Source organism: Taudactylus pleione, unplaced genomic scaffold (assembly GCF_031769625.1).
Source record: "Taudactylus pleione unplaced genomic scaffold, aTauple2 ptg000214l, whole genome shotgun sequence".
In the NCBI taxonomy this organism is placed as follows: domain Eukaryota; kingdom Metazoa; phylum Chordata; class Amphibia; order Anura; family Myobatrachidae; genus Taudactylus; species Taudactylus pleione.
In genome coordinates, this window is record NW_028284616.1 from 5193797 (window position 1) to 5217270 (window position 23474).

The window sequence follows — 23474 nt, forward strand, 5'->3', positions numbered from 1 at the left end:
TGCAGCATAACATGTACATTGATTTGTCATAATCCCTAGTAGTAGGCTGCTGTAATTTTCCTATAAATCTATTTATGTCTACCAAAACAAATTTGCAGAATTTACACAGATCACGCAGATGGATGATGATAAGGCTTTAAAAAGCAAGGGACATGGCATATTTTCATCCAAGCGTGATTGCCTTTATACTAGGGATGTGCAGGCTCGCATAGGTTCGAGTTTGCACGTGGAGTTCGGATTTTTCCCTCCAAAAAAACGGAACTCAGAACGAGGCAAAACGTCATCTTACATGGACGAACATCATCATTCCTGGACAAAAGACCAGGAATGATGATGTTCGTCCATGTAAGATGACGTTTTGCCTCGTTCTGAGTTCCGTTTTTTTAGAGGGAAAAATCCGAACTCCACGTGCAAACTCGAACCTATCCGAGCCTGCACATCCCTACTTTATACGCCCTAATACATATATTTTATTAACAAATATTCAAAAGCAGGTACAGTACTAACACAAGATTTAGGGACCAGAATAATGGGGCTACTAGTAGATTCTACTATTACACCTAGAAATAACATATTGTATGCATCTCTTATCACCTGTTCTTGTTTATCCACGGTGAACCTTTACTCCCTTTGTTAGACTGCAAGCCCAGGACTTACAATGTCATGCTGGACCAAATTAGTACTACCCGAAGTGTCTGAGAACACCCCAGGGTCTGTAATGGGCCTCAAAGAGGACCTTACACACTGTCCATACATTCTGAGGCACCTGAGGACCAAAACTCAGACCACCCTAACAGTTGTACAAATAAAGCTTTCAATTCTCACCTAGCTGGTAACATGCTTAAATTATATACATCTGAATGTCAGGTTGAGATACCATGTAATTTATGTCCAATACTTCATAGATCACTTCACATGAGCCTTGCCATTTTGTCAAGCATTTGCTCTCCTGCTCTCCTGCATGGGTAACAACAACAAACCCTTATCACCTGGTGCAAAGATATAGTCACAGGCATTACAATTATAGAGCCACTCTTGTGCCAGTAAGTCATATTCAACAGATTCTCTTTGGCTAACCGGCCAACTAAATCCAGACCATTGCGCATATTTATAACATACTAGATTATACTAGTCAATAATCCCTATAAGGGGCAGACATAGTCAATAATCCCTATTATGGGCAATACACTCAATACGTGGTGTAGCACGTGATATATGACATAGTCAATAATCCCTATAAGGGGCAATACACTCCAATACGTGGTGTAGCACGTGATATATATCACGTGACATACTGAGGAATGGAATGTGATGCGGAGAAACATCACACTCTACCGGCGTCACTTGCTGTATTAAACACCACGTGACTCAGGACGAGACACGTTATGCGTTCCACCAAGAGGAACGCATCGCGATAACACGAAGCCCGTAGTCACTACAATTACATTACAGGACTCGGAGCAGCGATCACGTGAAGAGGAAGGAACCCCGTTATGCAAAATATGTTTGTTAAAGGTAAAAACATTAGGAGATTGAAAAACGCACATAGCGGTATAAATTGAGATATCATTGTGGGAATTAATGAACATTTTTTAGAAGCTCAGACGGATTAGCCAAGCCCCTTTTTTGGGGGGAGGAGTTACTTCTCACTATAAAACCTGGCCAGCTTTACCATACAACACACCTTGAGAAAGACCACACACTGGTTGAAACGCGTTGGTGTATCTTGGGTTGCAGCCATTCAAATCCTGCAAATGGTTGAAAGGTATTGCTTAATACGGGGAGCAATAATATACCCCTATATGCTTATTGCTGTGCCTTTCATCTAAAGGTCCTTGATGGTACGCGACCATTTTTATCTATATATTGTTTTGAATAAATGTAAATGGTTTTACACTATATGTTTTCCCCACTTTTGTCTTTTATGGCCTACTGACATTGAGGGGTAATGGTGTGAAAATCCAGTGGAGACCAGGTTCTTATTGTACAGAAGAATTGGAAACAGAATATATACAAGTGGACTAAAATCAGTGACTATTACCATAAGACTTAATTTTTGCACACTTATGGGACATATGATACTATTTAACCTGCCCCCAACCATAGCGCTATTTAACTATATATTTTCTATGTATAGATTATGTTTCCCACCTCTACTGGGAGCTCCTTCTAGGACTCACAAAAAAGGATACACGAAAAAGGTTGAGGATATCCTGTGGATATCCCAGATTAAAAAACTATAATGTCGAAAAGCCAGTAGAAGCCTGTGGTTTCTCACAAATGATTACGTAGAGGAGGTGTTCATCCCATTGTTTCTCAGTTTAATTGATTTTAGAGTGCAATTGATCTATTTGACTAGATCATCGGTAAACAGACTGATGATAGACAGACAATCTGAAAGAGGGTACCCTTTAGAGCTTCAGGGCCCTTTGATAATTAAGTATCACCTTTGCTAAATCCACCTTGTAGAACACTACCATTAACTTGGTGACCATATGTTTGACCAAGATTATACACTGGAGAACACCTCTGAATACCAAATTAAATTATCTCTTGAACCCCCAACATAAAATCATTGTGATGCCCATACTTGCATATCAATTGCAACTGCGTACGGACTCTGGACGCATGCATGCAGTGCCATACATGAATGCATCTGACATGAGCCCGATGTTACAACGAAAGTAAAGTAAGGATGTGTTCTGGGCCTGAAGTATCACATTAAGACAAACATGACTTCTAAAAAGTATCAAACGTAGCCTCCTGAAGGGGTCTGACTCACATCAGCTCTGACACTGGTGTTAGTATAAAGTTGATAGTAGGGGTGTGCAGCGGCCACTTTTCGTGTTTTGTGTTTTGGTTTTGGTTTTGGATCTGGATCTTTCTTCGTGTTTTGGATCTGGATTGGTTTTGCCAAAACCACCCTTCGGTGTTTTGGGTTCTGGGTTTTGTGTTTTGGATCTGTATTTTTTTTAAAAAAAGCATAAAAACAGCTAAAATCACAGAATGTGTTGATTTTTCTGCTCCTATGCTATTAATAACCTCAAAAACCTTAATTTCCACTCATTTACAGTCTATTCTGAACACCTCATACCTCACAATAGTGTTTTTATGTCCAAAAGGTTGCACCGAGGTAGATGGATGACTATGCTAAGCGACACGAGTGGGCGGCACAAACACGTGGCCCATCTAGGAGTGACACTGCAGTGGCAGACAGGATGGCAGTTTGAAAAACTAGGCCCCAAACAGTACATAATTCAAAGAAAAAAAAGAGGTGCAAGATGGAATTGTCCTTGGGCCCTCTCACCCACCCTTATGTTGTATAAACAGGACATGCACACTTTAACAAACCAATCATTTCAGCGCCAGGGTCTGCCACACGACTGTGGCTGAAATGATTGGTTCGTTTGGGCCCCCACAAAACAAGCTGGCAATTAATCTGTCCCTGCACAAACTGGCACTACGGAGGCAAGATGTCGTCCTCATCCTCATCCACCGATTCCTCACCCTCTTCAGTGTTGTGTACATCCTCATCCTCACAGAGTATTAACTCGTCCCCGCTGGAATCCTCCACCACCACAGGTCCCTCTGTATGTTCTGGAGGCTGGTCTCCCTGGAAGAGTTGATAATTCATTTTTATGAACATAATCTTCTCCACATTTTGTGGAAGCAACCTCCTACGCCTTTCGCTGACAAGGTTCCCGGCTGCACTAAACACTCTTTCGGAGTACACACTGGAGGGGGGGCAACTCAGGTAAAATAGAGCCAGTTTGTACAGGGGCCTCCAAATTGCCTCTTTTTCCTGCCAGTACAGGTACGGACTGTCTGACATGCCTACTTGGATGCTGTCACCGATGTAATCCTCCACCATTCTGTCAATGGTGACAGTATCATATGCAGTGACAGTAGACATGTCAGAAATTGTTGCCAGGGCCTTCAGTCCGGACCAGATGTCCAAACTTGGTCCTGCCTGCCCCACATCACCGCCAGCGGGTTGCTTAGGATAGCTAAGTTTTTTCCTGGCAGCCCCAGTTGCGGGAGAAAATGAAGAAGGAGCTGTTGACGTGTCACGTTCCGCTTCAGCTGACAGTGTTTTCACCAGCAGGTCTTTGCACCTCTGCAGGCTTGTGTCGGCCGGAAAGAGAGACACCACATAGGCTTTAAACCTAGGATCGAGCACGGTGGCCAAAATGTAGTGGTCTGATTTCAACAGATTGACCACCCTGGAATCCTGGCAAAGCGAAAGAAGGGCTTCATCTACAAGTCCCACATGCCGAGCGGAATCGCTCTGTCTTAGCTCCTCCTTCACTTTCTCCAGCTGCTTCTGCAAAAGCCTGATGAGGGGAATAACCTGACTCAAGCTGGCAGTGTCTGAACTGACTTCACGTGTGGCAAGTTCGAAGGGCTGGAGAACCTTGCACAATACGGAAATCATTCTCACTGTGCTTGAGTCAGGTGCATACCCCCTCCTTTGCCTATGTCATAGGTGGATGTATAGGCTTGAATGGCCTTTTGCTGCTCCTCCATCCTCTGAAGCATATAGAGGGTTGAGTTCCACCGCGTCACAACCTCTTGCTTCAGATGATATCGGGGCAGGTTCAAGAGTGTTTGCTGGCGCTCCAGTCTTCGGCACGCAGTCGCTGAATGGCGAATGTGGCCAGAAATTTTTAGGGGCCACCCAAAGCGTCTCCTGCACACCCCTGTCGCTTTTCAGAAAATTCTGCACCACCAAGTTTATTGTGTTAGCAAAACATGGGACGTGCTGGAATTTGCCCAATTGTAATGCCCGCACAATATTGGTGGCGTTGTCAGATATCACAAATCCCCAGGAGAGTCTAAGTGGGGTGAGCCACTGGGCGATGATTTCCCTCAGTTTCTCTAAGAGGTTGTCGGCGGTGTGCCTCTTACTGAAACCGGTGATACACAGCGTAGCCTGCCTTGGAACGAGCTGGCGTTTCTGAGATGCTGCTACTGGTGACGCTGCTGCTGTTGCTGCATAAGGTGATACATCTACCCAGTGGGCTGTCACAGTCATATAGTCCTTAGTCTGCCCTGTTCCACTTGTCCACATGTCCGTGGTTAAGTGGACATTGGGTACAACGGCATTTTTCAGGACACTGAGGACACTTTTGTTGATGTTTCTGTACAGTCTCGGTATCGCCTGCCTAGTTAAGTGGAATCTAGATGGGATTTGGAACCGGGGACACACTACCTCCATCAATTGTCTAAATCCCACTGCACTAATGGCGGATACCGGACGCACGTCTAACACCAACATAGCAGTCAAGGCCTCAGTTATACGTTTTGCTTCAGGATGACTGCTGTCGTACTTAAAGGACTGTTGGAGGGTCAATTGTTTAGTAAAAGTAGTGGTGTTCCTACTTCCTCTCTGGGATGATGAACGACTCCCAGCAGCAGCAACAGCAGCAGCGGCAGCAGGAGGCGTAGCAATGCAGGATCCTCCGGGGGAATCCCGGATAGGAGAGTCAGTCATGCCAGTGACATGGCCTGCAGGACTACTTCCGATCCTGACTAAGGAGGAAATTGACGAGGAGGGAGTTGACGGTGTGGTTTGCAGGCGCTTGGATACAACAGGACAACGGGATTTAGGTGTCCCTGGACTGCTTACGGTCTTAGCCAAAGTTTCTGAACTTGACAGTAACTTATTATGAACGCGCTGCATGTGCCGTATAAGGGAGGATGTTCCTAGGTGGTTAACGTCCCTACCCCTACTTATTCCACGTTTACATATGGTACATATGGCAAGACAGTTGTCCGGATTTGGATAGAAATATTGCCAGACCAAAGAGGTGGAATGTTTGGTCTTCTGCCCAGGCATGACCGTGATGGGCTTTTTCATCCCACGGACAACAACTGTCTCCCCCGGAGCCTGATTTAAACAAACCACATAACCATCAGAATCCTCCTCGCCAACTTCCTCCTCAGCGCCAGCTACATCAGTATCCTCATCCTGTTGTACTTCAACAGTGACATCTTCAATTTGCATATCAGCAAGTGGACTGTGGGTGCTCCTTTCAGCACTTGCAGGGGGCATGCAAATGGTGGAAATAGCCACCTCTTCCCGTCCAGTGCTGGGAAGGTCAGGCATCGCAACCGCCACCACACTTGGACTCTCATTGGGGATTTGTGATATCTTCTTAGAACGCACAGTTCTTTGCTGTGCTTTTGCCAGCTTAACTCGTTTGATTTTTTTAGCTGGAGGAGGGCTTCCATCGTCATGTGAAGCTGAACCACTAGTCATGAACATACTAGTCATACTAGTATGACACACACTAGTCATAGGGAAAGACCTTAGCCGTTCCTTGCCACTTTAAATGTTTTTTTTAAGGTCATTTTCCTGAACTTTGTCATTTGGGATTGTATGTGGCTTCTACTATGACATTGGGCATCGGCCTTGGCAGACGACGTTGATGGCATGTTATCGTCTATGTCATGACTAGTGGGAGCAGCTTCAGCACTAGGAGGAAGTGGTTCTTGATCTTTCTCTATTTTAGAAAGTTTGGTCCTCCATTTATGTTATATCGATTTGATATATACGTGCGGCTAAGGCGCACACAAGCACAGAAGATATTTTATTATTTGGTTTGGACTGGAGTGTACTTTGGGGGTTACAGCACCCTTTAACGGTCAAGCCAGCCGGCCCTTTACTTATGACACAGGCGCACGCTTGGCACTACTTTGTTGATGCACGTGCGGCTACTGCGCACACAATTCACAAACACAGAATATATATATTTTTTTGGTTTGGACTGGAGTGTACTTTGGGGGTTACAGCACCCTTTAACGGTCAAGCCAGCCAGCCCTTTACTTATGACACAGGCGCACGCTTGGCACTACTTTGTTGATGCACGTGCGGCTACTGCGCACACAATTCAGAAACACAGAAAATATATATTTTTTTGGTTTGGACTGGAGTGTACTTTGGGGGTTACAGCACCCTTTAACGGTCAAGCCAGCCGGCCCTTTACTTATGACACAGGCGCACGCTTGGCACTACTTTGTTGATGCACGTGCGGCTACTGCGCACACAATTCACAAACACAGAAAATAATTTTTTTTTTGGTTTGGACTGGAGTGTACTTTGGGAGTTACAGCACCCTTTAACGGTCAAGCCAGCTGGCCCTTTACTGATGACACAGGCGCATGCTTGGCACTACTTTGTTGATGCACGTGCGGCTACTGTGCACACAATTCACAAACACAGAAAATATATATTTTTTTGGTTTGGAGTGTACTTTGGGGGTTACAGCACCCTTTAACGGTCAAGCCAGCCGGCCCTTTACTTATGACACAGGCGCACGCTTGGCACTACTTTGTTGATGCACGTGCGGCTACTGCGCACACAATTCACAAACACAGAAAATAATTTTTTTTTGGTTTGGACTGGAGTGTACTTTGGGGGTTACAGCACCCTTTAACGGTCAAGCCAGCCGGCCCTTTACTTATGACACAGTCGCACGCTTGGCACTACTTTGTTGATGCACGTGCGGCTACTGCGCACACAATTCACAAACACACAAAAAATATTATTTTTTTAGCACTTGGGGGGAGCACCCCTGATGGACAGAGCACCCCCTGGACAACACTACAGCACCCCTTTAGGACTGGGACACTGCACAGGACTTTGGAGTGGACACAGCCCCTATGGAGAACTGACTGCACAACACAGTCCAGCCAGCCCCTCTGGACTTTGAAGTAGTGGACACAGCCCCTATTAACAACAGCAGCACAGCACAACACAGCCAGCCCCTATGGACTTTGAAGTAGTGGACAACAGCAGCACAGCGCAGCACAGCACAGCACAACACTACTCTGCACTACACTACACTACACAGCCCAGCCAGCCCTAACTCCCACCCTCCCTCTTCACTGTCCACAGCCGAGTGAGAAAATGGCGCCGACGCGGGTACCTTATATAGGATCCAAAACCCGCGAGACCCGGAAGGCGGGATGATGACGTTTTGCCTCGATTTCAGATCCGAGTCAGGCGGGAAAAGTCGAGCCTGACTCGGCTCTGACTCGGATCGGGGGGGCTCGGGGGGGTTCGGATTTCAGAAATCCGAACCCGCTCACCCTTAGTTGATAGTGATAACTGCAAAGCTGCAAATAATGACATCCAATTAATCACAAATGTGAAAAACACACCCATTTATTCAAATACATGGAAATAGCAGAAGCAATACTTAAGATGTCACCTCACTATAGATGAAGTCATGCCACCAGTAGAAATCAGGTCTTATCTCAGCCAGGTACGACAAGGGGAGGGAGTTGCAGCTTGAGATTTGCAGAAGCGACTCACTGTGAATGGATTGCAGAGATGAGATTTAAAAAAATAATAATTTAGAAATGTGATTAAGGGATCTATATACTAAGTCTTGGAGAGAGGTAAAGTGGACGGAGATACAGCACCAACCAATCAGCTCCTAACTATCATTTTTCAAACACAGCCTGTAAAGTGACAGTTAGGAGCTGATTCGTTGGTACTTTATATCAGTCCACTTTAGCTCTCTCCAAGGCTTAGTACATAGACCCCTTTGGCCGGATTCAGACATGTATGCTAATTAGAGATGAGCAGTTTGGTTTTGCTGAAAACTGAATACACACAAACTTTGTGGTTCCAAGTGAAGGAAGGGAATGTGTTACAACAGTGGTGAGGGAGGGGAATGTGTTACTACAGAAATGAGGGAAGGGAATGTGTTACAAAAAAGTTGAGGGATGGGTTAGTTTTACTCCAGATGTAAGGAAGGGGAATAAGTTACTACAGGTGTGAGTGAGGGTAATGTGTTACTGCAGGTGTGAGGGAGGTATTGTATTTCTACACAAGTGAGGGAGGGGAATGTCAAATGTGTTACAACATGGGCGAGGGAAGGAAAGGTGTTACTACAGAGGTGAGGGAAATGGAAACAGTAAATATCTAAGGTCTACCCGGGTGGAATCGGGTACATCAGCTAGTACATATATATACACTAAAGTGATTGGATACTGACAGCAAATAGATCAATGAGATTTTGACGTCAGTTCTTTGTAGGTCCACCACGTGCAGTGATTACTGCAAACACCCTTTTTGGCAAACTGTCCACAAGTTCCTGTACAACAGCAGGCGGTACGTTTTGCCATTCTGCCTTAAATACAGTGACCAGCTGTGACACTGAAGAACTGCCACAATGTAGGGAGCACAGAGTTATGGAGAACATCTCTATACTTCTCAGAGTTAATGTGACTATGCATTACACCTAGTGGACTCATGCCACACCAGCTGAAACAGCCCCACAGCATAATGCCACCACCTCCATGCTTTACTGTAGGTACTGTACACCCAAACACATTCATCTGATCTGAAAAGTGGAAATCGTGATTTGTCACTCCATAACACTCGCCACCATTGTTTCACTGTCCTGGAGCACACCATTTTGCTTGCAGGGAATTATATAGGATGAACGACAATTGTGTATTAGTGAACACATACGCAATATCAAAATAGGCCTGGAAGAACATAATCTACCGAAATAATTTAAAGATGTCCACAATAGCAACTCAGAATTACTAATATTTATAGGGATTCAGGAGATTAAATGCAACTGGAGGGGTGGCAATTTCATGAATAAGATTAACAAATCTGAATTAAGATGGATGTACGAACTCAAAACCTTTGCACCCATTGGTCTCAACAAAGGCAATGAAATTAAATCAATAATATGTAAATTAATTCTTCCACAGACACCACCAGCGCAATAATTATAGAACCACGGAACAAGTTCTTTTACAAATCTTCCACCATTATTATTATAGGTAACACATGAGGAACCATAAACAATCAATGATTAGGCTATAATTCACTAGATACTAATCACTAGCAAATGTGTCTGATCAAACAAATCAATGTATCAGGTACAGACAAACCATTAGCCCTCCCCGATACATATGTATCAGTCACAACCCCAGAACAATACCACGATGTCGCAAATACTATATAAATCACCATATCGATAACAAATGGTTGTCCTTATTTACCGTTTCCTGGATAAATCCAGTTCAAGAACTCAAAATCGAATCATTAGATAAACTAGAGATGTTTCACAGACATACACACAGAAAGATAAAATTAGAATTATCACCTAAACCCCAGACACATAATAGTTATTACGCATGTTGAGGGTTAAACATATCTCTATAATTATAACCATCAATCTATGACATACTGTATAAGTACTTTGACATATAGCCAAATGAACATATCTTTCAGGATACATACATATAATATAACCCATCAGCATGCTATAGCTATAAGGACGTTTTGATACACGCAAAAACAAAAGATCTATCTGAATCACTGTGACTGACATGCAAGAGGACCAATAAACTCCGGAGTAAATAGCAGCCAATAGAATATACCCACAGGATGAATTTACATAATTAACCACCCTGCTACCTCATATAGAGTCTATGGACAATGATACCCCACACTACCTCTAAGAAGAAGGCCACAAAAGGCTGAAACACGTTGGAGAAATTAAGAACATACAATTCCTAAACCATAAGGAGCACTGGATTGTTTTCACTCCACACTGCATTGAAGTCTGTACTGAAGCCGTGATCATGTGACGCCATGACCCGGCAACAGCAGAGACTCAGGAAGAAGAAACAGGGACGAACGTCCGGCAGGAGTGAGGAGGGGACGTGTGACACACAGCAAATAGGCGAGTCTCTCACAGAGGGGGCGTCCAGCGACAGGTTCTATCGAACCCCAACCGGAACATCCCCTCTCCAGGCACTGACCAGCCCCCTCTGAGTACGGGTCCTGGTGTGCGTCTGGGAACAGACACCTAACTGGGTGCCTCGTCCGAAGGGCAGGAATGCGAGCCAGGAGACTCTCGTGACTGTCACAGTACCTCAGCTCTCTGCTCCTAAGAAGACAAACATGGGCACCGACAAAGGTTTTTTCCTTCCTCCTTTGTTTTGGCAAGCATACAGTGGATTTATTCTCCAATCCCCTTTACCTAATCAGAAAAACACTGACTAACAATTAAGCAGGACGCCGCGCTCTATTCAAACTTGATCCAGTGTTCCCTACTTAGAGACATATCTGTCAGACTGCATCTCTGGACACTGTATCACATCAAGCAGTCAGATTGGATAAAATAATAAAATACAATTAGACACAGAGTCAAATAATCTTGGATTAGAAGTGCAAGTCACGTGAATCATACCAAGCACTGGTACCCCATCAACCACTCTTTATTTGTGCTTATTATTTCACAATTGTTATATTTATTGTCATATTTTGTGTTATTCTGAATATGTAAAATATTGTTTTATATTTTCATGTGTATGAGATCATCATTACAGTAGATTTAGATTAATACATATACCAGTAGATGTTATTTTCTTCATTTGGTACGAAAGAATACTCCCAGAACGTTGTATCATAAATCAACAACACACCATCTACAGATTAGTCCGAACGCTACACTTTCATTATTTATAAGGGTACGTCTTGCCATTCCGCCTTAAATACAGTGACCAACTGTGACACTGAAGAAGAACTGCCACAATGCAGGGAGCACTGAGTTATCGAAAACATCTCTATACTTCTCAGAGTTAATGTGACCATGCATTACACCTAGTGGACCCATGCCAAACCATCTGAAACAGCCCAACAGCATAATGCCACCACCTCCATGCTTTACTGTAGGTACTCTACACTCTGGCATCAGACGTTTTCCTGGCAATCACCAAACCCAAACACATCCATCTGATCTGAAAATTGTAAATCGTGATTTGTCACTCCATTACACTTGCCGCCATTGTTTCACTGTCCTGGAGCACGCCATTTCGCTTGCAGGGAATTCAATTAGCCGCTATAATTTATTCCCCGGGGGGCTATTCAATTAGCCCCGAAGCCGCCAATTAATGGGGATTATGTAGAACCACAGGCACCAGCATGCGGGGCATTAAAAAAAAAAAATGCCCGATATGCAGCCCCGTTTTCGTGATCACGGTCGCAAAACACATAGGTCTGTTACCACGGATCCTATTTGTATTCGCCTGAAAACTGATACTTTTTCAGGCAAATAAATGGGATCCCGATGGCAAAATAATGCAGTAAGTCCTGTTTAATGCTCCCAAAATTATCGGAGCTAATTGAATTCCTCCCTTAGCATGTTTCTGCAATTTTACATATAAGAATTGTGTTATGCCTTGTTGAATATTATCTCTATGTCAGTATTTTAGACCAATGAATAGAAAGAAAATTGTTGAGGGTATAGTCCCTTTTAGATGGATTTAGACAGAAAGACAGTAGCTGTACCTTATTGAAATGTAATAATGAACCCAAAATGTAATACAGGCTAGTCATGATGTGTCACAAAAGGCAGCTCCCTCTAGGAAAAATCAAATGTTCACATATTTTCCCAGAGGCTTTCATTTTAACGTCTTTAAAAACAATGTTATTTTCAAAACTGGCGAACACATTCCAGTAATCCAAGCTGGATCCAAGCCAGATCTTACCAGAATATTAAGTCCAAACATTTAGAAAGTTCCTTAGCTGCTGTATATCACAAGCTCTACATGATTTTCAAGTGGCACTTGTACAAATTAATTGTAGAGTTGCTTAATAAACATGCCATTAATTAAAGTATTTTTTTTCTTATTTACAAGCTTGTCTAATGTTATTCACTAATAAGGTAAAAGTAAAATACTCAATCTGTTATGTTCATCTTAAGTGCAATGTTTACCTTTCCAGTCTGACAGCAACAAACTGCTCATTCGCCTTGAGATGAGGTAATTACATTTTAAGAGGGGTAGCAGTTAGAGCATGGATATCTCTATCTAGGCCATTTGTGGGTGGGTCTAGCATGTGAGATGCACCCACTCACAGGAGCATGCCATAGCACCCAGCAGCTGGGACTAAAGTATTCACTACTTTATTAGGATGGCGGGACAGTCCCATAATAGCTGCATTTTTAGCAAGATGTATGTACTGTAGATGCTAAAATGGAACACACAAAACTTTTTTGGGGTGTTCTTAGGTTTTTTTTTCTAAATATGGCCTTTGGGGGACTGTGCCAAGGGTTCTGGGTCATTTCCCCACATTTGCACCCCAAAAATAAAGATTTTGTACTTCTTTTCACCTGCTATTCATAGGCGAATCTTTTTTGCCTATTGCATTGAGTTTCCGCGTAGGCGAAAAGAGGATGGAATTTAATTTGGAGATAAGTTCTGACCAGGCGAAAAGCGGCAATAGACGAAACTTTTTTGCCGATTACGGCTTTTCACCTCTTATTGAATATGGCCATTAGCTTGCGAGTATTACTAGTTAGGGATTTGTACCTTCATGTGGCCACTGCTGATGTCTGCAGAAGTCTGTATAATTGGTGCTGAATTACAGCTGTGGTTTTTACCATATGGCTAAGAATAAAGCTAGGTACAGATCCCAATTTTCATCTTATCTGTACAACACTTAACATGTGTTTCTTCTGCTACTGTAGATCTATACATAAACTTTAAGGAGGATACAGGCAAGCATCAGTGTATCTGTTTCTGTGGTGTAAGTTACCATCCCTGGTGCTCTTACAGTACATATAGCTAAAGATGGTTTGCATTCATTTGCATAAAAGTGAATGTAAGCAGGGCAGATACTGGCTCATGTCAGCTTGCTTTTTAACTGGGCTGTGACATCATAACCCAATGTCAGACTCCTAGCCCATTACCAACTTGGAGTAGCTTTACAGGCAATATGCTTCTTGCTGTAGCCCCTACATGTTAGTGCCCATCCCAATGAAAACAAGACAATGAGAGGTGTATTTACTAAGCCTTGGATGGAGATAAGGTGGATGGAGATAAAGTACTAGCCAATCAGCTCCTAACTGTCATGTCACAGGCTGTGTTTTAAAAATGACAGCAACTGATTGGCCCGTACTTTATCTCCATCCACTTTATCTCCATCCAATGCTTAGTAAGTAAGTGTCACTCATGTGATATGTTTAATTTAAAACGTTGCCTTAAATTAACAACTTAATAAGATACAGTATATGTCCTATTCACTCAGAATATAATTAATAACAGCAAAATATACCTGTTTCATTCTTGGGAACTTCATCAGGGGTGTGAGACTAATTGGGTGGTCTCCCAAACCCCATTCTCTGTAGTTCTCTCTGCTCCACGGAGCAGTTCCGACTAGAGACATGGATGCCATGGATAGTGGTGACTACTGAACTTGGATGAAGTATTAAATAAACTCTGAATGCTACTTATATTGTTTTTATTGACATCTCACTTTAAATTATCTATAGCATTAAGATTTTACATGTGTGGTCCATATTGTCTTATATATTCTTTACATTTGAGTGAGGAGATCTAATGTCTACAATGTTATGATTCACCATATATATATATATATATATATATATTATATATATATATATTATATATATATTTATAAAAAAGTACAAAGGAGCACTCATAGTGCCCAAATCAATAAACCACAGGAAATATACTATTCAGGTCACACGTAACTTTTAAAATCTTGTTACAATAGCTGCTTAACTGATAACACTCGCTGGTCACCATAGACACCAGTTGATCTCTTTGACAAGACAGGAGTATTGTTCAGTTTGCCTGGTTATAAATAACCACAGCAGATAGGCCAACAGCAGTCATGTTTGCATTGTCCACCCTACTCATAGGATTATTATTGGGCATCTCAGCTGTTTTCAGGCTACATGTACAATATCACAGCATGTGTAGGCACCTTTACACTTACACAGAGAAGATGAAAAAATTAAACGAGAAGCACTCATAGTACAAAATGTTTCTTGTACTCAGACTATAAAGCAGATATTATTCCTCATGTATGTCTAACTTCACAATGAGTGAAAACTTCAGTAAGGGCAATGGATACTCAGTGAAAATTCAGATAATAAACAATACAAGCCACATGTGTATTATCTTTATGATCAGTAATATGGTATAAAAACAAATGTGTACAGTATGAAAAATAGTCAGTGCTTTTTTGATAAATAATGTCCAGGCTCATTCACCTGACTCCTTGGCGATGCTGCTGCAGAGCGCAGGGAACCGGCAGAACACAAAAACACAACAGAAGGCTAGTTTTAAGGAACAGTGTGCAAATGTATTCATCCCCCTAACAAGTCGACAGATTTCTCAAATTACCAATAACACTAACATGGATTGTTCCAGACAGCATTTTTATTGTGAACCAGTTTACTCTAGGAGGCATATTTACTAAAGTGTGGGTTTTTAGAAGTGGAGATGTTGCCCATAGCAACCAATCATATTCTAGCTATTATCTTCTAGAAGGTGCTAGATAAATGTTAGGTAGAATCTGATTGGGTGCTATAGGCAACATCTCCACATAAACCCGCACTTTAGTAAATATACCCCTTAAAGTATATACATATGACAGTGGAAGAGCTGCTTTAAAAAAAGATCTTCACATCAACTTGTAGTCTATTTACAAAACCCATCTATCTTTGTTTTTACATGTACAGTATGAATAGAAGCCTTGCACGTATTGTTTTAAAACATATTTTGATTTCATATTTTGGATTTAATTCCACTTTACACAATACCTTCTCATCATGGAAAAATCAGGACTTTGTAATTTAAAGAGCCTTTTGCAAAGCAGCTTTCCCTCTACATCAGTACTGCAACTCACGGATAAATTGGCAATCAGACACATTTCTTATTTAGATGTACAGAGCATCACTGTGGATTCTGCTAAACTACGTATAATCCATTTTGCATGAAAAACAGATTTGTTGACTACAGTACAGCTTGTAATTACTGAACAGAGTGAGCATGAGTTGGTGTTGACTTTAAATAATGAGAAAAGGTCTTAAAAAACGCCACACTAGAAATATAATTCAGCTATTAATGCCAGTGCAGCAATATCTGTGCACTCTAGTAAAGAAAAAAATCTGACCTTACAAAAGTGATTAAATACTATAATTAATTTTTGCTCCAGTTGCAAATGTTTAAAAAGTCTTAAATACTGTGTTTAACAAGATTTTTAAAGTGACAGTAACACTTAAAATGTGGGAGGCCTAATATTTTTTTTTTGCAAAGTTAAAATCTATGTACTGGGACATGAATAGATGGCTAAATTAAATCAGGGCTGTAATGTTCTTCATTCGTCATAAGGTTTATACTGTAGTATGGAACACCTCATCTAAAATATAGTATGGTGTCGTTTTAAATTATGTCTGGATTTTAACACACTGTCCCTGACATTCCAGTACCAATAACAGCTTGTTAATTATAACTGTACAGTATGTGTATGACTATGAGATTATCACCAAACAGCAACATCTACTTGACTTTAATCATTACAGAAGTTTCTGGATTACAGTTTTTCAGAGAATCTTGTATAACCAGGGTTGTGACCCCCAACCCCCTTGCACTAGCATATGTGCTACCATTTTTCCGGTTATTTCCAACCGCCAAGGTAAGTAAATTTAATGGGTGTGCACTGTGAGGCTCCCTTGTATAGATACAACACTGAATAGATCCATTACATATTTTGGAGACAACCCTCCCACATCCCGTCTTCTCCACTGAAGTGATGACCTGCTCTCCCAGGAGTCCGTGTGGGCTTCATGAGTCTCCTGGATGTTCTGGGAGAGCAGGCAGGTATGTCATATGCTTTATAAATATAGAGACAAATTACAGCTTTCTTTTTGGAGCAACACGAAACTCTCAGTTTCAACCTTTAGAACTCTGACTTGGTAAATGTCCCCCAGTGCTTAAATTATTCTATTGTATATGATATTGCCCATACTATTACATGTCTGTTATTGAAGCAGGTACTTTAGTTTATTTTGTTATTAAATCACACAATATCACAGAGGCACCTGTGCGATACTCAGCTCGGGTAATCGTGGCTAACACAGATCCCATGTGCCAAGTTGATTCTGAGATCAGACTAGTGCTGTCAGTAGGGAGAGTGACAGTGATGCTATATTCATTGGTGCTGCTGTGTCACTGTTGGCATGACTGGCTCTGGTGTTGGAAGTTGGAACAGCTTTGACAGCCTCATCATTGGTAATGCAAAAAATCCTTCCTAAAAACAGCAGCTGTTTTCATACGCCATCATCGAATGTGCACTGGTTCCATTTTGTTTGGTGGCTGCTGCTATCCCGTCTTCGACAGGCCAGCCTCTCCATTGAGTACATACGTGTGCTGGCTTGCTGGCGTGCCGGTGTTGTGCATGCACGTATGCTGACTGGTTGGTGCACAGATTTGGGCTTTTAATCCCACTAATGTTAAAAAAAAAAAGTTTAAAAAGTGGTCAAATTTATTTGAAATATTAGAAAGTATGTTAAATCATTTTACATGAAAAAAAACATTATTCAAAGAATGGAGAAGATCTTTAGTTTAGAAATCTTGTGCTTTCTTTTTCTTAAATTCTAGCAACACTCAAGCGAGCCTGTCCTTAAATATGCGGAAACAGGCTTTTCTGTATGTTTTAAGGTCAGAATTTTCTTGATAAGTATGCCCCTAGATAGCCCTGATACTGACACACACAGGTTTCCGAATTAATATTTATTACCAGTCACACAGTTATTCACAGCTTGCTGTACATGGAGAGGCTAAAGATCACAAAGGTGGGGGCTTTTTATACTACAGTTAATCAGTTAATCAAAGAGGTCACAGTTTCACAAAAAGAAAACCAAAGCAAGACCAAGAAGGGGCTCAAACACTTATCATGTATTCAGCACCGTGCTATACAGTATGCCATTACTTACACGTTATATTAATGAGCTTGGCACTTATCACAATACCGCACATAGGGGCTGATTCAGAAATGGACACCCACTGCCGGCTTCTCTGATACGATAATGCGTCCAAACAATTACCAGCCATCGGATCAACTGCATGACTATCGAACATCTGTTTAATCCTCAAATTATTCAGGCTGTATGGTGAAATTACGCTGCGGAGCCAGTAGAGCTGCGTCCAAGCAGGGGCGCCGAGAGGGGCCAGGCGGGGGCCCGGCGGGGGCCCGGGTCCGACGCCGCCCCCCCTCCCTCACAGCAGCCCAGCACACAGCGTGTGCTGAGCTGTAGTTGGAGACTGCTCATGGCTGCTGAGCAGCAGCCACAGCAGTCTCTTATGCCTGTGCGGGGGAGCGATCACACTGGCCGGGCCGGGGGGCAGGGTGCCATGTGCCCCCCAGGCCGCAGCGTCATGCGGGCCGCGGGCAGTCTGTGTCACTGTAACACAGACTGCACCGCGTGTGTAGCGCTGACTGGACACCACAAGGGGGGAACCACTACTGGAGGCACTGCAAGGGGGGGGACTACTACTAATGGGGGCAATACAAGGGGGGGACTACTACTACTGGGGGCACTACAAGGGGGGGGACTACTGGTGGCACTACAAAGGGGGAACCACTACTGGACTGGGGGCACTACAAGAGGGAGGGACTACTACTGGGGGCACTACAAGAGGGAGACCACTACTGGGGGTACTACAAGGGGGAGATCACTACTGGGGGCACTACAGGGGGGGAGGGCACTACAAGGGGGACCACTACTGGGGATTATAACTGGGGGCACTTCAAGGGGGGGACTACAACTGGGGGGACTACTATTGGGGGCACTACAAGGGGGGGACTACTATTACAAGGGGGGACTACTACTACTAGGGGCACTACAAGGGGGGGACTACTATTACAAGGGGGGACAACTACTACTAGGGGCACTACAAGGGGAGGGGACATCCACTAGGGGCACTGCATAAGGGGGAGGGGACTACTACTATGGGCACTACATAGGGGGGAGGGGACTACCACTGGGGGCACTGCATCGAGGGACCACTGCTGGGGGCTCTATAAAAAGGGCAATACTGGGGGTACTGCATAGGGGGGAGACTACAACTGGGGTCACTATTTAAGGGGCACTGCATAAGGGTTACCACTATTGAGGGCACTGCATGGGGTGTGGACTGCTACTGGGGGCACTATATAAGGAGCACTGCATAGGGGGTACCCCTAATGGGGGCACTATATAAGGGGCTTACTACTGAGGGCACAAGGGGCACTGCACAGGGGGGACCACTACTGGGGGCACTGTATAAGGTGCACTGCATAGGGGGATCACTACTGGGGGCACTACTGGAGGCCTGCATAAGGGGATCCTCTCCTGGGGCACAGGGGGGCACTGCATATGGGCACCAGGATGGGGCTGTTTCTAATCTTTATTTTTACTTTACATTAATCCCATATGGACCCGCCTCCTCCCTGGAACAATTGGGGGGGGGCGCCGTAGCACGCATGTTCTTCGGGCACCCTGGCTACACGCTACCCCTCTGCCAGGGCCACCTACATGCATTTGCCCCCCAGGCTAAAAGTTGCCAGCCAGCCCGATTGGCTCTGTATCACTTACTTACTGCTGCTAAAACTGAGATATTTCGGCAGACTCAACATGAAGAAATTCCATAGAATTCTGTTATCAATATGGCAGCTGCTTTAGGTAATTTCAGACACATCCAGAGGGACCTTATGCATGTCCAAAATAGCCATATGCATCAAAATAATACCCAACTACAAAGGGGCTTAAGGTACTGTAGCATTCGCCTTGATCGCCCCTGGTAAGTATGCAGTAAAAACTAATGAAAACAATGCTGATGCCACACTTTACTTGAGATGTTACATATTAAGGTGTACACACACACAATTGGCCATACGTCTCCAAAAGAGGGTTACATACATTATATAACTTGATGAACCTTTGCAAGGTCTTATTGTACTTGAGTATTTGGATAATGTAAAGATTTCCCAAAACAGACAAGTATTAGCTATAGTTGTACTCATATAAATATATTTCCTCACTACATTAAAATAAGTGTAGTTCACCTATTCCAAACTCAGGTGGTAATAATAATTAAAAAAAATACTTAGGGATTAATTATAGTTTGAGCAAATATAAAACGGCCACTTAGGGTTCAAAGGTTTAAGGGGCACCTAACATACTGAATGGAAAACTGTCACTCATTCAGTGTTTTTTCCCAGCTGTGCCTCCACACTGATAGCTGGCCGATGACGCCCAGTCTGTCAGAATGGTACATACAAGGTAAGCAGCAGAGAATCATTGACAGACTACTATATATTATACTTAAGCAGATATATTTTAACCCAAACCAGCACCACAATCAGGAACTGCTTTAGGTTAAATATGTGGGGTCTGCGAAAAGTATAGATTAGTGGGTCCACATTGATTGAAAAAAAAAAAAAAGACATAACAACATATATTAAAGTATCTAAGTGCAAAAAGTTAAAAGGGAAATAAAATAAAAATACAAAATATATTTAAACATAAAATGTTATTCTTAGTTTGTAATACTTCATATTTTATCATACTTTATTTTAGTTTGTAAATTCATTAATAATATCTGCAAAGTGTATTGTCTTCAAAAAGTAATTTCCAGTCATTTTCATTAGACATTACCATCACAGCAGTATGTCTTACTTTCTAATCTCTCTACTTTGACTTACTACTTTTCCCTCAGCCATAGAGATGCAATGTCAAGAAGACACAAATTCCTATGTCTATAGGCATCCCGCATGAAGCATCTGAAGATGACGTTGCCCACCGTCTCGAAGCTGCGGAAAGCTTTCCGAAGCTTGGTGCATATGAGAGATGCAGTCAGACCACAAAAACTGCATTTTTGGGAGTTTGACTGCATAGTAGATCATAGTGCATCCCGCCCTATATGTGGGAGGATTGAGACTATATTGCTGCTGCTGGTATTAGTAAAATAGATTATCAACAAAATGAGGAAAGTGACAGCATCATCCGGAAAATTTGGTCAAAATTGTCTGGGTACATGTGTTGTATATTGGATGCATTTCTGTTAAGAGGTCCAATACGCAGCTCTGCAGAAGAGAGGCACTAATGATGTATGTTTACCACAAATCTCTTGTTCAGTGAAGCCTACAGTATTCTTCTCTTCTATCATGGAAATTGATAAAATAATCAATTAATAGATAATATAATCATAGCATCTATGTCTTAAACTTGAACCCTTTGTGGTCTTCTAGAATAGCACCTGGACACTTGGGTTATATTTACAAGTGCGGTGTAACCCAGTTTTTCAATGGGTGACCAACTTTATTAGTGCCTCCACCAAAGCTAAGTGGTATGATAGTGTCAATTATAAAGTGGGCCTCCATGGGTAGACCCAAAATGGTATATATTGTATATTAAGCAAACATAGACTAGTGATAATTAATGTATTATACCTTCATTTTCTTACAGATCTATCTCTCCACTCTTTTATTCAGACAATCTCCATCATCAGGTAAGTGTTCAAACTATGGGCAGAATATCATATACAGCTTGAGTCTCCAATATCCAAAATGCTTGGGACCAGTGGTATTTTGGATATCAGAATATTCTGTATTATGGAATACTTGCCTACCATAATGAAATATCTTGAGAATAGGCCCCAAATCTAAACAAAGAATGCATTTATGTGTTATATACACCTTATACACACAGCCTTCAGGTAATTTTATACAATATTTTCAGTAATTTTGTGGCTCAAACAAAGTTTGTGTACATACATGAAATTCATTTATGTTTCATATACACCTTATACACACAGCCTGAAGGTCATTTTATACATTATTTTTAATAATTTTGTGCCTTAAACAAAGTTTGTGTACATTCAACCATCAAAAATCAAAGTTTTCACTATCTCAGTCATGCTAAAAAAAATCCATATTCCAGAATGTTTGGATATGGGAGACTCAACCTGTACTGATAAGCTGTGACAAGTTTATTACATACACATGTAGACTTTAAATATACCACTTCCCTACAAAATACAATATTTGTTCTACTTATTTGCAACATATGTACCAATGTTTAAACTAATCTATCTTTTGTCAAATTACTAGGTAAACTGATGTCATGAGAATGCCGCAGAGCAAACCGTGCACCACATACTCTACCAATGAATCCTTTGATACACTGGGATCGACTCTTTCCTTAATGAATAAATGACAAGGTTACTAACTTTCCTTTTTTCTACCTTACATAACATTAACTAACATAGTAAGGAAGAATTTAAACTTACATACACTATAGCAATTGGAAAGCAATATACACTGTTTCTATGTCAAATGATAGATAACAAAAGATTGACAGGTTGCGTCCATTGAAAGTTTAGTTAACAGTAAAAAGTATCTAAAAGCAATCCAATTTCCTTTATATTGACTGATAAGAGCTTTAAGGGAAAGTTAACTAATCCTGTATGTCCTGCGTCCTTCCTTGCTCTGGTTCTATAACACACATTGAATAGTGGCTGTTGCTATGTCCTTTCCTGAGCTGCTGAGTTCATTGCAATTATAGTTAAAAGTTTATCAAGTCACCTGACTGAAACTTTTCTTCTCCTGTCGAAGTTCAAAGCTATAAGGAATGTCTGATGGTTTACTATTATCAATTGTAAAACAAAGAATTACTTCTTTCCATGACTGAGAAATAACTATTTCCCTTTTCTATATTTCTGTACAAAGATGTACATCAAAAAGCAAATGTCAATAGCTGCAGTCATTACTGTGTCTAACGCATCACTTCAACACACTCTGATGTTTTTTCTTGTGAAGGTGGATTACGATCCCAGTACAGTATTAGGACTGTGAGGGTGACTGGGGCTACTCTCTCTAGTCCTCCCCCAACTCACTATTATAAGATCAGCTATTGTGACTCTGAACTATATGAAGGGAGAGACAGCAGTAATGCAGTCACTATTATATCCATCTGAGAGGAAATAACACACAAGTTATATTTTACCTAAAATATACGAGCTCTCTTGTGGCTGTTAATCCTCTGTAGTATTTTCAGTGAAATAAGGAGCTCACTGAGTAACTTCAATTTCTATCTGACCTTCAGCTGTTATTATCCTAAAGGCAGTGATAGATTTGAGGGCATAATATTCCCCGCTTTAAAGTTAATATATAGGGAAAGTCTATAGTGGATATTTCTTCCTAGATGGCTGCCAGCTATAGCTAACACTTTCAATTATCATTATCCCTGAAGGGTATAGCTTGAATATATCACCGCTCACCCGTCTAAGGTGGTATGAAGCACCAGTGTACTAGCGCTACTCACAGAGCCCCTCTGAATTATTGCGGCCGCTAGCTGTTCCTATCCTCCTGCAGCAGCGCTCACCTCCGGACATCTGCGCTGTCACTGTGCTGCTGCGGATTGGATCTAACACCACCCACCTCCTGTCAGCTGGGCGTCACTTCTATGGTCAGCACACATTCAGTGACTGATCTCCAGTGATTGCTTTAAACTAGGGGTGTGCACCGGCCACTTTTCGTGTTTTGTATTTTGGTTTTGGATCTGGATCTTTCTTCGTGTTTTGGATCTGGATTGGTTTTGCCAAAACCACCCTTCCGTGTTTTGGGTTCTGGGTTTTGTGTT